The sequence below is a fragment of the Carettochelys insculpta genome, chromosome 10, assembly GCF_033958435.1.
Source record: "Carettochelys insculpta isolate YL-2023 chromosome 10, ASM3395843v1, whole genome shotgun sequence".
Classification (NCBI taxonomy): Eukaryota; Metazoa; Chordata; order Testudines; family Carettochelyidae; genus Carettochelys; species Carettochelys insculpta.
Window position 1 is genome coordinate 9,967,092 of NC_134146.1, and position 17,816 is coordinate 9,984,907.

At 44.0% G+C, this 17,816-nt stretch overlaps 1 protein-coding gene and 1 long non-coding RNA gene across 2 annotated transcripts in view; both read right to left on the minus strand.

Annotated features, from left to right (window-relative positions):
* LOC142018537 (uncharacterized) overlaps positions 1–3,454 on the minus strand; it is a 34,467-nt gene extending 31,013 nt beyond the window's left edge. Inside the window, exon 1 of the long non-coding RNA XR_012646850.1 lies at positions 3,353–3,454. This is a non-coding gene — a long non-coding RNA (uncharacterized LOC142018537). The remainder of the gene's footprint in view (positions 1–3,352) is intronic.
* Positions 1–17,816, minus strand: part of GPC1 (glypican 1) — a 316,778-nt gene that overhangs the window by 257,615 nt on the left and 41,347 nt on the right. The window lies entirely within an intron of this gene.

Here is a 17,816-nt window from a genome sequence, read left to right on the forward strand (position 1 = left end):
TGGGCTTCCTGTGACATTCTCCCTGAGCACCTGGATGGAGAGCATGGAGAAGGAAGCAGCCATGGATGGAGGGTCACCGCGTAGCTTTGTGGGATACATACGGGACACTTCTGGAGGCTAATAAGTTCAAATTAAAGACAAGGCACTTCCACACTAGCCTTTATTAGAAGTTTTAATTCTAAATTGATGCTATATCCCTCTGGTAATATTGACTTTTTTTATCATTATTAGGGTTGATACTAATTCAAGCTAATGGTATTTACATTGAAGACAGTAACAATTTAATATCAAGCTAACTCCTATAAATTCGATTCTACCTCGTAGCACAGACACAGCCTAAGGCACAATTCCCATTGAAAACAAACAGAGTTCTTGGTGAATGAGAAATCTGTGAAGCCGTTCCTAGACATCACTCTAGACACTGAACCTGCTAAGCTGTGTGTATCTCCAAATTTGTTATGATCTATTATTTCTGCTGGAATTTCAGCTGTGGTGTCTTGCATGGATGACAGTCACCAACAGGTCTGATGATTTAGGCAAGTCTCAATTTATATGAAAGAATAATCATCACAGAATTGTATAGCTGGAAGGGATCAAGTCCACCCTGAAGAGAGGAAGGTCCAAGAAAGGAAGGACCAAGAAAACCTTGTCATCCCTGATATTTCTTTATCCAACCTGTTCGTAAAAAGTCTGATAAGGGGGAATTTCATAGACAGACTTAGAAGCCTATTCCAGACTTTGGCTGCCATTATAGTTCTCAGTTTTTCTTAATAACTAATTTAAAGCTCCTTGCTGCAGATTAAGCCCATTGCTTCTTGTCTTAACTTCAATGGACTGGGAGAACTACCCTTTCCTCAGACAACAGGTTTTCAAAGATTTTTATCATTTTTACTGCTCTCCTATGACTCTCTGCAGCTTGTCTACATCTTTCCTAAAGGCCAGTACCCAGATTTGGACATGGTACTGCAGCTGAGGCCTCACCATGCCAAGCAGAGCTACACTGTTACCTCCTATTTCTTACAGACGACACTCCTGTTGACATGCTCCAAAATAACATTAGTCATTTTGCCATTGCATCAACTTGTCAACCCATATTCAATTTGTGATTCACTATAACTCGTACATCCTTCCCTGCTGAACTAGCATCTAGTCAATTAATCCCCATGTTGCAGCAGCACATTTGAGTTCTCCTTCTTAAGTCAAGTATTTTGCACTAATTGTCACTGACATTCATCTTGTTGAATTCAAGCTGATTCTTCAATTTGACAGGATCATTTTGAATAAGTCTTGATGTGAACACGAGACTTTTCCTGTAGAGAAGTCACAAGCAAAGATCAACAGCTCACATTTCAGTGGCCTCTCAGGCCATAACATACAAGTAGTCTTCCATTCACCAAACCACTCAAGACTAAACACAGCAAAGAGTCCTGCACAGTGGTACACAGCCTAGAACTACTACTAATGGAAAAATTAACACATTTATTCCTATTGTTCTAATAAGTGAGGGGATGATGGGGGAGATGAAGCCTGCTCATGTACGTGAAATGCATAAGTTCTACTTTATTTTTCCCCCGTCATCACCACCAAACAATGGGACCCAACTTTTTAAGAAAGTGGCCTTGGATTCAGGGGATGTGACTTCAATTTCCTGCTCTGCCTCAGACTCCTTACATGACAACTGACGAGTCGCCTGAGGAAAGATTTTCAAAAGCACAAATGGACTTTTAAGGGGCAATAGGTACCAAACAGCCTCTTATGCCTTTGAAAGATCTGCCCCAATTACTCTCTGTGGCTGAGTGCTCCACTTGTAAAGTAGGGCTAACAGTACGGCTATACCTCACAGGGTACTGGCAGGATAAAGACATTGGAGGTTGTGAGGCACTAATGGGGACCAGACACACACCTGGGCACAGTGAAGTCCAATCAGCACCCCAAAAATTGTATTCCAAAGTAAACCTCAATCTGTAATGTGTTCTTGCACAAATCAAGGCTCTGGACGAAGTGGGTCTTTGCCCACAAAAGCTTATGCTCCAATAAATCTGTAAGTGTATACGGTACCACAGGACTTCTTGTTGTTTTAGCAGATATAGATTAACACGGCTAGCTCTCTGGTATCTATCAAGCTTCACATTCATGCCTTCACATTCTGACTCCACCCACATTGTTACATTCATGGGCATGGATTTAAATTCAAACCATTATCAGCTGATCTTGGGGTTCTTCATGAATAAGTAGTGAACTCACCATAGACCAAAGCTGCTGTGACATTACACTCCAAATTCCTTATAAAAATATGCTTATGACATAACTGAGATGTACTTCATGCAGAACAACTCACATAAGAAATCACTGGAAAGGTTATGCCTTACTGAATGTAATTATCCAGTTTATATATCTGTATTATTTCTGTATCTGAAGTTAGAAATACTGACCATGTATGTGTGTCTTGAATGTGCTGCTTTGAGTGTTGCCCATAAATACCCCTACAGGCACAACAACAAGAAAGCCAAATAGGGCTGATGGCTCATTAGCCAAAACAATAAGTCTGAAGATAATCTCTCTCCCTCCTGAGTGGAGTCCTGGAACACAGTTGTGACACTATAAGCTTCCACTAAAAGTAAAAGGATGGTGGGGGTGGGGGTCATATTAGGGAAACAAAAAGATTTCCACCTTATGTACATCTTATTTAAGTGGAGAAGAGGTTGGCAAATAAGGTTGCCTACCTGCCTGTCTGCCCACCCAAGAACAAAGACTGCTAAACATGCCTGAAGGGAAGGCAAGAGTTTATACTCAAGACAGGGGTCCAATCAGAAAAGACAAATAACTGGAACTGTATGCTTCAGAACCCTTGAAAGCTGTATAATGTAGCATTTAAAATAAGAGATCATATCTTGTAACCTTTTTGAGTGTACACATATATATTTTGTTTAATAATTGGATGTGAATCTCCAATTCCAGTTCTAGGAGATGTGAATCTCCAATTTTATATATATATATATATATATATATATATATAAATAAAATTGGAGATTCACATCTCCTAGAGCTGGAAGAGACCTCAGGGAGTCATCTAGTCCAGTCTCCTGCCCTCTTGGGAAGACTGAACACCATCCCTGACATATATTTTCCCCACTCCCTAAATGGTCTTCACAAGGATTGAACTCACAACCCTGATTTTAGAAGGCCAATGCTCAAACCACTGAGCTATCCCTCCCCTATTATAGCTCAGAGTATCTCTGGAGGGCAACAACACCTACTTCTAGAGAAAAACTTCCAACTATTTACACAGCTATACAGGCCAGATAAAATGCACATGTCTTTCTATAAAGAAGATAAGTCTCCATCAGCTCACCACATCAGGTTTCCAGTCCTCATCTTCAAAGATCCCCCAAATGCTGTCCTTCCTCACTGCTCTGCTCGTGTTTCTTCTCATGTTCCCTTCCTTCTCCGCTCTGCCAATGATGCCAGCCTCCTCTGTCCATTGGCCAGCATCTCAGGTACACGTTCCCTCCCTAGTGCTCCTGAAGCATGGAATGCTGACCCAGAATGGATCTGTACCACTTCCGCCCTCTCATCCTTCACAGCCATTCTCCAGGCCTGCTGCTGCTGCTACTCCTGCAAGAGGCCAGCCAACCCACAATGGCTGCACTCAAAGACAGATGGGGGTAGCTGGCACATTAATAAATAAATGATAATGGTCAAATGTCCGTATTTATGTAATAAAAAAGCACTTGCTTGTACAATGTATGCCACCTGTCTTCTTTACAAACTGTCTTCTTTACAAATATTTGCAAACTTGCTTAACTGTCCACATAAATACACCCACTGGAGCAATTTGTATGTATATAGTCAAGCGCATGGGTCTTTTCAAGATATGGGGCATGGGGAGAAGGAATCTTTAAGTGCAGGTTCTGTGGGACAGAAACCGCCTTAGTACGTTCCAGTATACAATGGGGATGTGACTTTCCTTGTGGCAACTGAACTACATGACAGTATTAAAAACAACAATATACAAGGTGGCCAGAGATCAAGAAGGAAGCTGGCTGGTACAGTGGTCAGGTCTGTATCAGGGTAAGAAGCTGTTCAATCTGTGTACATACTGGTGGGTCAGATTCTCAGATGGCTTAAGCCAAATGCAACTCCATTGAAAATAGGGTCGTGCTGTTGTACACCACCTAAGGACCCATCACTATGTGTGTATGTCTGTTTATGAGCATTTTTGATATTGAAACTTAAGACACATGAGAGACTGATTGTTCCACAGTCATCCTGTTTAATACTGGTGAAGGGGCAAGAGGTCATGGAGATATTGGTTCTTGCTAGCTTCGTCGACCCAGGCACTTAAAAATCCCCTTTTAATATCTCCAGTTTTTGTTGGAGAAGGCTGAGAGAAAACAATGGCCACTGGGTTTGAGCTCAGCTTTTTAACAGACATTAAATAACCACTTTCAATAACAGAACTTTGAAAGCTGGTCTATTGTGTATAAATTAAACAGCAAGAGCAGACAAGTTAACTGCAAGATGTGGTAGGAAGCCCAGTGCCTTTTTTGTAAAAGAAGTAAACTCAGCCAGTTCCCTGCCTTCTCCCCTGCTGCCTAGGTGCTCAAAAAAAGCACTGGGTAAGCCCATAAAGTAACCGCTTTCATAAAGGTTTTAAACACACAACTGAAACCCACGGTACAGTGCCATTTGCAACATGCAAGTAAACGCCATTCCACCACCATCATATCAAATCTGAACTTTGTTAAATAAAAAACAAATCATTAAACAAAACAAACTTTAGGGATGTAAATATTATTTAAAATTCAATCCTTTAAACCAGCGTTTCCCAACCTGGTGTTCTGTGAAAAAAATTTTATGCTAGCGATATTTTTCCTTCTAAACTATTAAATACGAAATTACTTAATATGAATATTTAATATTCAATACTAAGGTACTTGAATAGTATTTAGATTGTAGCTATATTAATATTTAACACTTTCACAGTGGTATAGTTGTTATGATGCCACTCATGCCAAAACAATCTGAGTCAATTTGGACTGTTTCAGCATGAGCTGTGTTCAGTGAAATCACATGAATGCTGCACCTGATACGAGGATTCAACCCTCCAGCATCTTCCCTGATATTAAGCAGATTTGTAATCAAATGATGCAAAAACACTCTTCCCATTAGAACTGTTAAATGTTGTTTTTATAGAAAACTACTGGAAAATAAAAAGTAAATTTATAAAAACAAAAAAATTAAAAATATTTTCCATACTTAACTTGCTTTACATTTCTTTTTCATAAAAATGTTTTTTTAAGCTTTAATGAAGGACAGGGACTTTTTTGAACAAGACAGTAAACCCTCAAAATGCACAATTTCGAGTTGTACTCAACTTGCACTAACATGAGTTAAGTGCAACTCAAAATCCCACTCACCCTGGCTCGGCCCGGTTCAACACCCCCAGCCCCAGCTCAAACCCCCCATGACCCAGCTCACCCACACAACTGCTGTTCTGGCTTCCCACCCATGCTCCAGTTCAAACACTGCCCCCTGGCCCCAGTTCAACCCTCCTACCCCTGCCCTGGCTCACCACCGCCCGCGCATGGCTCTGGCTCACCACCCCAAACCCAGGTCAAACCCTCCAGCTCCAACCCCCCACGTGTGGCTCTGGCTCAACTCCACCCCACCCCAGCTCCCCTTGCAGCCCTAACCCACCCCAGGTTTAACCCCCTGCCCCCTTCCCATGGCCCCAACCCACTACCAGACTCAACTCACCCCAGCTGCCCCCCTTTGAAGCCCAGGACTTACATTTCAAAAGGAGCTGCAGGTGCTCCTGCTGCTTCCCCAGCTGCAGAATGTGTGTTCCTCCAGGGGAAAAAGCTGCCCCCCGACTTACGCAAAATTCAAGTTACACAAAGGTGCATGGGAACACAATGCTCGCAGAACTCGAGGGACTACTGTACTGTACCTCCTACTTTTGTACAAAAGAATGACACTCAGTCTCCTTTTTCAGCTATTTTATTGATGTTTTGCTTCGGGTTTGTACTTAATTTTTAAATTTTTTATACTCAGTTATAGAGTTGCTAACTGTTGTCTGATCAGAAGGACACTAGTTCTTCATTCAAATGATTTTCTCTTATATTTTATTCGTTGTAAAATAAAAGATCTCAAAACCCTAACTTTAAATCAACTTTTGAGAATTATATGCAACTATTTTTTTAAATAAAACCCTCCACCTGCCAACTAGCATGTATGCGTTCTGTCAGCATATTCCAAGCCCAAAACATTCGGTGGCCAAATTAGTTTGAGAAACACTGCTTTAAACAATTAAAGTGATACCTTTTAACCAGTTAACCAACAGAAGGGAGAGGGGCTGAGGCTACCCTACACCACATTACCCCAGATTTAAACAAGGTGAACCTTGAGGGTGGCTGATGCTTTGGCATTTACAGTTAGGCCATCCTAAAGAAGTGTAGTGCAGAGAAAGGTAGATAGAAGGGACTGAAAAAATGCACTTCCTGATTAGTTTAGTCCAAGAAGGAGTGCTGAAATTTGACCTTTTGACCTCTATGCACAGTCCGAGTGCTGGTGATACTTTTTAGAGGCACTAATAGTCCTACCTACAACAGCTTCGTTCATAAATAAATGAAGATGCAGAGCTTCCCCATTTAGGTGATGGTTGGCAGCATTAACTGGTCTTTTGTTAATCTAAAGGCGACACGGCTTTGAGCAAGCTCCCAGCTGCATGGGGGAGGAGGTTCTGCCTTGCATGGCAATGAAAATCAGCTCACGTGCCACTCTTTGCACCTGTGCTGCAGGTTACTGACCCCTGGTTTAGATGATTGAGAGAACAATTCTGAGACCAGTTTATTTAGGTTACTGAGAGTCTATTGGCTTTGGCGGGCTTTGAATCAGACCCTAAACACATTTCAAAAATGCAACAGGTAAACATATTTGTTTTCAGAGGGAGCTGGAGCAGAGAACTGGAGGGAGAGGTGAAAGAAGTACTTGTTATGTGCTGTGTCAACAAATGGCTATTTCATTTGTCTTAACAAGTAGCAAGTGAACTGAAATAAGGCTCAAGGAATAAGAATTGCCAGGGGCAGCTGCAGCTCATACACCAGACTTAGGAAATTCGTGGAGTCTTGTGCAAAAGGAGCCAAATGCTATCACAAGTGACTCCAGATCCTTTCTCCCCCTTCAGAATGTGTTCTACCCAGTTCTCTATAGACCAGCCAGGAGTCACTAGACAAGGGAGAGAGTATGGCAGAAAGGAATAATTATAATTCCATGATTTACAAATGGGGGCTCAGAGAAATGAACAGCTTTTCCCCTACTACCAGAGGAACTCTGTGATGCAGCCAGGATTTGATCCCAGATATCCTGGGTCACGTCCAGAGCCTTACTTGCAAGTACACCCTTATTCTCCTAGGTCAGAATAAGACTGATCTCAGAGTGCAACTTGTTTTCTAGAATGACGTCTTTAGCATCATTCAAGAAGAAGCACCTGCCAGCTGGCTGATTTCTGTCAATCATTTCTGAAATATTACATTGCATCATCAAAATAAGGTTAACAAAAAAGAGTTGGAAAGACAGGGACAATGAAAAAAGACAGCGTTAACAGAAACTAACAGCAGCTACAGTAACTGCCAGAGGACATTGGGAAACGTGATGTATTAAAATTAAAGACAACATTTTAAAATAATGGCCTAGTTAACTGATACTAAATTACAGTTGAAAGCCTGTGTAAGTACTTATGACATATGCATTAAAACCAGTTGAATTAATTAGGATTAATGTTATTCCGATATATTCCAAAAATTAATTAAAATTTTATTTTAAAGTCCCAGTATTTAACTGACACGATAAACTACATCAGCTTTCCCCAAAACGTTAGACACTTTTGCAAAGCTTCTTAAGGAACAGAAGCATTTTCACCAGGGGAACGAGCATTAGTAGTTGTCTTCTACATTCTGCAACCCAAACCCAGAAGACACCTGTGTGTGACTTCATTTAGAGAGGGGAGACTGGTGCACAACAGTCACCACGCTGTCCGTGACAGACAGAGGGCTTGAAACCAATGGCACGGACGCCATAACAGTTGGAAATCCTCTGTCAGCTGCAGCCTTTTTCTGCCTTCACAACCATAACCACCTTGCACAACAGGTTCACCTCGGTTGTGCCGTTATCCTCCATCTAGAGAATTAAGACCTTGGAAAGAGGCCAACTCCCCGAGACTCAGCTTCCTAGCCTGGGAAGACAAATGCACCAGCATTAGTGTTCTGGAAGAGGCAAAGACCACCAAGACAATGATCACCGACCAGCAGCTATGCTGGACTGGTCACATGGTCTGGATGCCAGACCAGTGCCTCCCAAAAGAAGGTCCCGTATCATAGGAGGCATTATAAGGACTTGCTGAAGGATAATTTAAAGAAGAGTAACGTTGACATTGACAGTTAGAAGACACTTGCCCAAGATCACTTAAAATGGAGAGAAGTCCTAACTGATGGTCCCCTGCATTTTGAATATGCCTGCTGACAAGAGATGCAGGAGGGAGGAGAAACTGGCTTTCGGTCTCCATGTTGACTCTCAAAATCACTTGTCAGATCAGGGTTTGGGGTTTTGCCCCATTGTGCTAAGCACTGACAGCTCCTAGAAGGAACGAGTCTGTGCCCTGAAGAACGCAAAGACCTTGGTGGTCTTTGCCTCTTCCAGAACATTAATGCTGGTGCATTTGTCTTCCCAGGCTAGGAAGCTGAGTCTCAGGGAGTTGGCCTCTTTCCAAGGTCTTAATTCTCTAGATGGAGGATAACATTCCCAATAAACAAGGCAGGAAACAGAGGTACAGAAAGGTGGAATGACTCTCCCTAGATCAAATGTCAGATCAGGGGTTGGGTTTTTGCATGAGAACGGAGTGCTAGGTAAGTCCTCTCATATTTCCTCATCAGGCTGTCTCTCCAGCTCCTAACTACTTTTTTGGGTTCTTTCTGTATTCCCTTCAATATCTTTTTTGTGCTGCTGTGCCTTGTGACATAGGAGTGAGCCATCCTCATCATCCGAAGAAGGAAGGGATGGTGCGGGGACAATCACGGATTCCTTTCCACTATTGAAAAGTAGCTTTTGTTCCAGCAGAGCCTCCTCACTTTCATGCAGGTGTCTGAGGCATGACCCACCATGCTGTTGTTACTGGTGTCTTTTCCCTCCCGTCCAGTTTTTTCTCTCTCTACTTGGCAACTCAGCCAATCTGCAGGCCTGTGTTTGATGTCCAAATCATATAGCACTGATGTAATTGTTACCTTGAAATGTCATAGAATCATAAACTCACAGAACACTAGAACTGGTCAACAGTCCCCTGCCACACCTGGAAATATCTGTCCTCGCTGTAATAGAACTTGTGGTTCTAGGATAGGCCTTATCCATCACCTGAGGACCCACAACTCTCCTGGAAGATGATCAAACTCAAACAAGTGATTGCCATCACATTCTGCAACCAATCTCAGTTCATGCAAAGCAGAGAGAGTGAAACTGACCAGACTAGCATATGGCTAACAGAAATGCAAAAATCTAACAAAATGGGTGATTTTAAACTGGCTGCAGCTTCTCTAACAGAAGTCAAGTCTGATATATTACCTCGTAACTTGTTGTTTCAGAGAGAATTCAAGTTATAACAAATATAACTTATCTAGAATGTTTTGGATGACTGATGCCTAAACACTCCTACCAGCTAAGCTGAAGTCACAGTAATAGAAGTATCAACTTCTGACCATTTTCCCACTCCCCACAGAGACACGAGACCTGCTGTGGAAACTGGGGCAGGATACAGGAATTCCAGGATACCTGTATAACTGTGGAGACCTGTCCATCAGAACCTTCTTGTCCCAGAGCATAGAGGGCAAGAAAAGAGAGCACCATAGGTAAGGACAGTGGATCAAAACCCCTCAGGTAGGCCAGCCAATTTACCTAACGGAAACTGGCGTCATCTGCCATTAAAGCTACTGCAGTACTGAGGCACAGCAAGACCCACTGTAAGGTGGGTACATAACTCGTTGAAAACCACTGATGATAGGACAAGCAGCAATGACCTGAAATTGCAGCAAGGGAGGTTTAGGTTGGATGTAAGGAAAAACGTCCTAATTGTCAGGGTGGTTAAACACTGGAAGAAATTGCCTAGGGAGGTTGTGGAATCTCCATCACTGGAGATATTCAAGAGCAGGTTAGATATACACCTACCAGGGATGGTCTAGATGATACTTGTTCCTGCAGTGAGGGAGGGGACTGGACTTGATGACCTCTCAAGGTCCCTTCCAGTTTTAGTGTTCTATGACTTTATGATTCTATGACATTTCAAGGTAGCAATTAGGAGGGATGTGAAGAACTACAAAAAGATCTCAGCAAACTGAGTGATTGGGCAGCAAAATGACAAATGAAATTTAATGTGGGTAAGTGTAAGGTAATGCACATTGGAAAAAATAACCCAAATTACACGTACAACATGATGGGGTCAAATTTAGCTACGACAGATCAGGAAAGGGATCTTGGAGTTATAGTGGATAGTTCTCTGAAAACATCCACGCAGTGTGCAGCGGCAGTTAGTAAAGCAAATAGGATGTTAGGAATTATTAAAAAAGGGATAGAAAAGAAGACAAAAGATATCTTACTTCCCCTATATAAAACTATGGTACGCCCACATCTTGAGTACTGCATGCAGATGTGGTCTCCTCACCTCAAAAAAGATATATTGGCATTAGAAAAGGTTCAGAAAAGGGCGACTAAGATGATTAGGGGTTTGGAACGGGTCCCATATGGAGAGAGGCTAGAGAGCCTGGGACTTTTCAGTCTGGAAAAGAGGCGATTGAGGGGCGATATGATAGAGGTATATAAAATCATGAATGGTGTGGAGAAAGTGAATACAGAATAATTATTTACCTTTTCCCATAATACAAGAACTAGGGGACACCAAATGAAATTGATGGGTAGTAGGTTCAAAACTAATAAAAGGAAATTTTTCTTCACACAGCGCACAGTCAGCCTGTGGAACTCCTTGCCGGAGGAGGCTGTGAAGGCCAGGACTCTATTAGGGTTTAAAAAAGAGCTCGATAAATTTTTGCAGGTTAGGTCCATAAATGGCTATTAGCCAGGGGTAAAGGTAAAGCCTTCAGTACAAGGGCAGGAGATGGATGGCAGGAGATAAATCACTTGATCATTGTCTTCTGTTCTCCTTCTCTGGGGCACCTGGCATTGACCACTGTCGGCAGACGGGATACTGGGCTGGATGGACCTTTGGTCTGACCCAGTATGGCCATTCTTATGTTCTTATGTAACAATTATATCAGTGCTATGTAACTTGGACATCAAACACAGGCCTGCAGATTGGCTGAGTTGCCAAGTAGAGAAATAATAAACTGGATGGGAAGGAAAAGACACAAGTAACAACAGCATGGTGGGTCATGCCTCAGACACCTGCATGAAAGCGTGGAGGCTTTGCTGGAACAAAACTACTATTCAAAAGTGGAAAGGAATCCGTGACTGTCCCTGCACCATCCCTTCCTTCTCGGGATGATGAGGATGGCTCACTCCTAGGTCACAAGGCACAGCAGCACAAAAAAAGATATTGAAGGGAATACAGAAAGAACCTGAAAAAGTAATTAGGAGCTGGAGAGACAGCCTGATGAGGAAATATGAGAGGACTTATTTGGCACTCCGTTCCCATGCAAAAACCCAACCCCTGATCTGACAAGTGATCTAGGGAGAGTCACTCCACCTTTCTGTACCTGTTTCCTGCCTTGTTTATTGGGAATGTGAGTTCTTCGGGGCACAAACTTGTTCCTTCTAGGCGCCATGGGAGCTGTCAGTGCTTAGCACAATGGGAGCCTTTGGCACTAATGGAATATAAATAACGACTACTGCTAATATTTGCATAATAATGTGCTTCAAATGCAAGGAAGGAGACTAGCAGAAGACATGAAGGGACAACAAATTTAGACAAATTATTAAACTGAGTATACGTATCAAACAAAATAATGCTGGTATGAGGCACTATGAATTTCTGGGGCTGGTTTACCACTTTGGAAATAACTAAGTCACCAGTGGCTCTAATGAGTAACACGATCTTACAAAAACTGATCCAGAACAAACCTTCCAACACTCACATCATCCTATTCCCTGACTTTTGCTCTCAGTATAGATACAGGTGCATATTTTACTGGGTATTTTAAACATATTTCAAAAGAGAGTTGAGAGTGTGAAGTAAGAATGGATCCAAAAGATGCTTTAAATGAGTCTGATGGTCTAATGAATCACACAGAGACAGCAGGACATACATACAGTCTATTGAAAAACAAGGCTGACTTTGGAGGACAGTCCTGCATTCTAGGATGAACTGTGCTTACTGATTCCTAGAACTGCCCTTTGTGTAGGAGGGAGGAGGAATCAACTTCTGTTGCACCCTTTCAGTAAGGGCAGTCAACACTCCCTTGCGGGGCTGGTGGAAGGGGTAAGAACGTGGTCAAGACTCCTACTGCTCCACTGAGTGAGGTTAACTGGATTTGTATGGATATAACTAAGAGGAGAACATAACCCTGGATATTTTAAAACAGATACAGATATTATATACTTCTTGGGGGCAGAGAGCCTTTGTCCTGTGTTTGTACCACAACCAACACAGTTGGGTTGTTGTCTATGACTAGGACTTTGTGACAGGATGGACTAGACCCTGAGGACCCCCTGCTGGAGGTCTTGTTGTCATGGTACATCCTGCCCTTAGAAAGGGGAAGTAGAGACGTCCCCTGAGCTGCCTAGAGTGGATGCTTGGGACACAGCAGTCAGGGCCCAACAGCCCACATAAGAAGAGCTGCATGTCCAGAGGGAATTCAGTTCCCTGCTACAGCTGGAAGAGAGCAGATGATGCTCTGGGCTGGCTGCTGGGACTCCCCTGGGACAAGGTCCATGGGGAAGAGGCCCAGGGAATTAGAGCAGCAACTGTTAAAGGGGCACTGCAGACATCTGCTACCTACACTGTAGAGTGAAGGGCAGGCCCAGGTCTTCCCCAACCCCTATTAGTCAAGGAGGGGAAGTGGCCTGAACCTTGAGGCACCTGGGGTCAGGGGGAGGGGAGGAAGCAGAACTGAACTACTGTGACCCAGCTGAAGAGCTGGAAGCAGAAGGGCCCTGCGATGAAGACACGCACAGCTTTGTTTTGCACTGGGGACAGGTGGAGGGAGACATTACCAAGGGCATGGACAGAGGTTGCTGCTGGGACATGTACCTGGAAGGGGCTTGCTTTGTTCCATTGCACATACGGACTGTGTGACACTTGGCCGGACTGCCCCTCCCCTCTCAAATCAGAGCCTTTGCAGCACCTCTGTGGGATGTGGCCAGACCTTCCATTGGTTTTAATTTATAACGCTCTGTAATGACCACAGTTCTCCCCATAAAGTAAGAGAGCAGTGTGCTCATGCTGCACTGGAACAGATTTTTATTTCTTCTTTCGCAATGAGCTATATTTATTAGCCACCTGGATCGCCAATTTATTTAAAAAACCGGGATGTAAACCCTTTAATAGCACCCAAGTCTGAATGCTTCCTTCTATAGTAATTAATACTGATTTAGAAACATTCAGGATTAGGGAACAAATCCTTAATTCTATCCTAATCCCTTCAGCAGCATGACTTTGTGTTCAGCGTTCACGAATACAGATTATCCAGACTGAAGTTAATAGCATTTGAAGGACAGAGCTGATCAACCATGCACAGCACCATAATACTGCATTCTGCTTCTACCACAAATTACTGTAACTTCTGGGATTAAGACAGATTCAGGACACTGCCATATTTCTGTTTTATGCCTAATGCAATGTCCAGCTTTCACTACAAACCCATATTCAGAGAGATTAAAGACATTAAACCCTTAAAGGATCAGATCGGTTGATGTCTTGTAATAGCACAGAATAATCAATTATACTTTAAAATAGTGTGTTATATGTAGCTCATTTAACATCATAACTACTATCACCATAAGAGTTGTGTTGATCTTCAGGAGACCTAAATTCTATTCTTGGCTCTCACACATGACCTCCTGGAGGACCTTGAGCAAGTCACTTTACTTCTCCATGCTAACTATATGGTAGTATTAATCTCTTTCCAATTCTTCTTATCCGTACTGTCCTCTGCTTTGGAAACTAGTAGGAAATCAACGCAACATTTAGCAAGGCTCTATGTCACATCGCACTGCTTCAATTACTTCTGTCTTCTCTAGGTCTTGCTGTTAACGCCCACTCTGTTCCTACCTGCCACTTAAACGCCAGTCTTTAAAATGAAAAGTTTTCTGGATCTAAGCACATTTTTAAAAATCAAAAGTATATGCACTACTGCAATGTCTTGGGATGAAAACTGCTGCTGAGAAATAACCCAAACCTGATCTCAGCCAAAGTGCCGAAGAAATGCCTTCTGGCTGGATTGTTTGAGAGCAATTGCTAAAAGCACGAACACAACCAAAGCCAGAAGAAAGGTAGACTGTTCAAATTGGCCAAGGCCCCAGTCTGCTAATATTTTAAATGCAGACACAAAGAACCAATAGGAAAACAGTTACACAAAGGCAAACAAAGTACTTCAGTCTCACTTATCTGCTGATAGGCTCATTTGTCTACACTCAGATTAGACACCCACGGCTGGTCCAAGCTACCTGGCTTGAGCTGGCAGGGTCTGGGCTAAGGGACTGCTTAATTAATCTATACTGTTATTAATCAGCCCCTTAGCCCTAGCCCAAGCCAGACAGCACCGGTGAGCCGTGGGCATTTAATTACAGTGTAGACCATATCAGTGCCAGGGAAAATAAAAAACACTTAAATCAAGAGCTCCCTTTCCTGCTGCAAATAATTATTTTTCATTGGTACCTTAAGCCTCACATAGGGTCACCAAAGGACTAGCACTTCATTTAACACAGCCATTAGTTCAAGGACTTCACATGTACTAGAGTTTACCTTCATCCACAATACAAACCTGGTGAGTTCTGCCATTCTCCCTGTGTTCTCGGGATGGATGGGTGTTGACTAAGAGTACTTGTATGATGGAGCAGGGAATACGTTATCCGAGTAGGACAGCCTACTGCCCAAACATCCTTGTCCCCCACGCTGCCCTGGCACAGCCCTCTCACTCACTTTCACCAGGCTGGGGTGGGCTAGGGCCCAGGCTCTGAGCTAGGGCCCTAGGGTTCAGAATGGGGAAGGTGCAGCCGCTGGGAGGGCGCTCAGGGCTGGAGCCGAGGGTTGGATAAAAATGCAGGCTTTGATCGAGCAGCATTTCCACTGGATGGCTCCCTGCCTGCCCTGGCCTCGAGCCATGCCCAAAAGCAGCCAACATGTCTGGCTCCTTGGTGAGGAGAGCAGGAGGTGCCATAGGCTGCTGTTCTCTACAGATACTACCCCCTGCAGCTCCCATTCTTCACAGTTCCTGGCCAATGGGAGCTGCAGAGTCAATGCACAGGGCAGGGGTGGTGTATGGAGACACCCTTCATGCCCCTTCTGGGGGCCTCAGGTCCATGTCAGCTACCTCCTGGAGTGACAGGGAGCCTGTCTTAGCCCCCAATGTGCTGCTGGACTTTTGGCAGCCTAAATTCTCCCACTTTGGCTTCTGCAGCCTCTGGGAGATAGAGCCCAGTTCCAGGATCCTCCCAGCAAAACAGGAAGGGTTGGCTCCCCTCATGCTCTGCTCTGGCTCCCATGCTAGAAATCACTGTGTGGAATGTTGACAAGGCGTCAGCTCAGGCTCAGTGGCCATTTACACAACCTAGGAGTTGGCCGTGCCGGTACTTAAGTGGCTGACTCAAGGGGCTGGGCCATTTGACCCAAGCCTGGCTGTTAGTTTTAGCCTGCTAGCCCAAGCAGAACTTGCAAGTCTACATTCCTCCAAGCTAGGAATTACACTTCCCCCAGATGCTGCATGGACCTCACCTGTGAGCACCAACTCGCCCTCAGCTATGAGAGGCAGATGGACAATGTCTGCAGCTGCCTTTCACTAGGTCTTATAATAAGACTCAGATGGTGTTTAACTATGCACCATGTGTAGGGGTCACTTCTCCCCTCGCTAAAGCACAGGCATCCCAGAGATAAGCGACAGATGCTGTGTAAAGATGCGCAGGAACAGTTTATAGTGAGAAGCGAGTACCGCTCTGTTCAGCTGGAACTGCCAGGACACGAAGGTATGTAAGGCTCTGACTGGGGCAGGACACCAGGACTCCTACAAAAACTGCCATGGGAACTTAAGTGGTCTGAAGAATTTGTGATCTTGGGCCCAAAGCTCATCAGGAAGACAGAGCCACCAGCAGCACGGGAACCCAAAGTGCAGCAGCTGGGACTGACCAGAGCAGAAAATGATCTCCACCACCTCTTTCTGGGCGTCATCGAGGGTACATGTGCTGGAGGTTGGATTGCAGCACATGCAGACATATCATGCTAGCGCTACTCTAATTTAGAACCTGGCTACCTACCTGGGCAGCTAGCCTCACTGCTCTTAGTGCCGACACTAGCTAGACTACAGCCGGCTCTGGCATAGGTCCTGCATTTGCATCTGACTCCACTACAGACACATCCTTACATGCTTCTTGGAAATTTCTGGGCGGTTTTCCATTGAAGTACTGACCTGGCCTGCTAATGCGCCTGCAAAGTGTGACGGGATCACACTACTATTGTTTAGTGTTCATGTTACCAAAGCTTTGTGCCACTAGTGTCCAATTTACTCAGTTAAAGCCATCTGTAACACAAGCTTATCATTGTGAACCTCAAAAAATGCAAGTTCAGGCCACCTGCTCTAGAGTCACGCAAAGAACTCCTCTCATGTAGAAGGACACTGTAAAGACTGTTGTGTCAGAATGTCCTGGGCCACTGAATCTTCTCCGTACCATCACAACAGCTTTACCGCCACAGAGTCAAATCCCGCTTCTGGAAGCAACCAGGCAGCTGTCATTGGCTGCAGCGGGAGCCAGCAAATCATGGCCAACGCAGAACGTGCTTTTTGTTCACATTCCATTCCCTGAGCACACCGAGCACTGTCCCCATTCTACACCTTCATATGTTTTTGCCGCTTGCGTGGGAGTGACATTCTGCTGCAGCAGCCGCGATCACAACTAGCCGCCTTTCACTCAATTGCCAAACGGCCTCCCAAAACAGCTCTCTGGCCCTTTGCTTTAAACATCCGCTTAATTTCTCTTTCTTGTTGCTACTCTGAAGTGGTGATTTTAATTTATTTGGATGGGCACAAGGGGGACAAGAGTTACAAGCTTGTTTCTCTGGAGGGACTAAAACAAATACAATTTTATGGAAGGTATTACCCAAAACAAAGCCAGGTATTGTGTTTATGTGACCCAATCTCTAATCCTGAATGTCCGCTCCAAGGAGTCAACCCTGGAGCTGACTGAGCAAAATGAGCTCTGTTCACTGTTTCAGGCAATTAGGAATTGGTTGCTCTCCCAGCTGAAGCTGTGCATCCATAGCTCAATGAATGAGCTTCTTTCTGAGAGATGGAGGATGCCAGAGAGGTCAGGGTTGAGATAAACAACAGAGACCGCTGCACGTCCCGATTCTCTCCCTCCATTGGAGAGGCTGAACAGGCAACGCAGAGATCGCCTACCTCAGCCAATCCAATGGAGCAGGTGAGATTGCTACACACTGGCAGAATGTAACAATTCAGCACCTGAAAAGCAAACATGGCTGGAAGACCAAATTTGCACCTGCATTTAAATGTCTGTAAAGCTACACATGCTGGGCTCTGATGGGAAAATAAAAACCCCATGTTACTCCCTAGTCATATGCACTAAATAACCCAATTTTGAAGCATTAC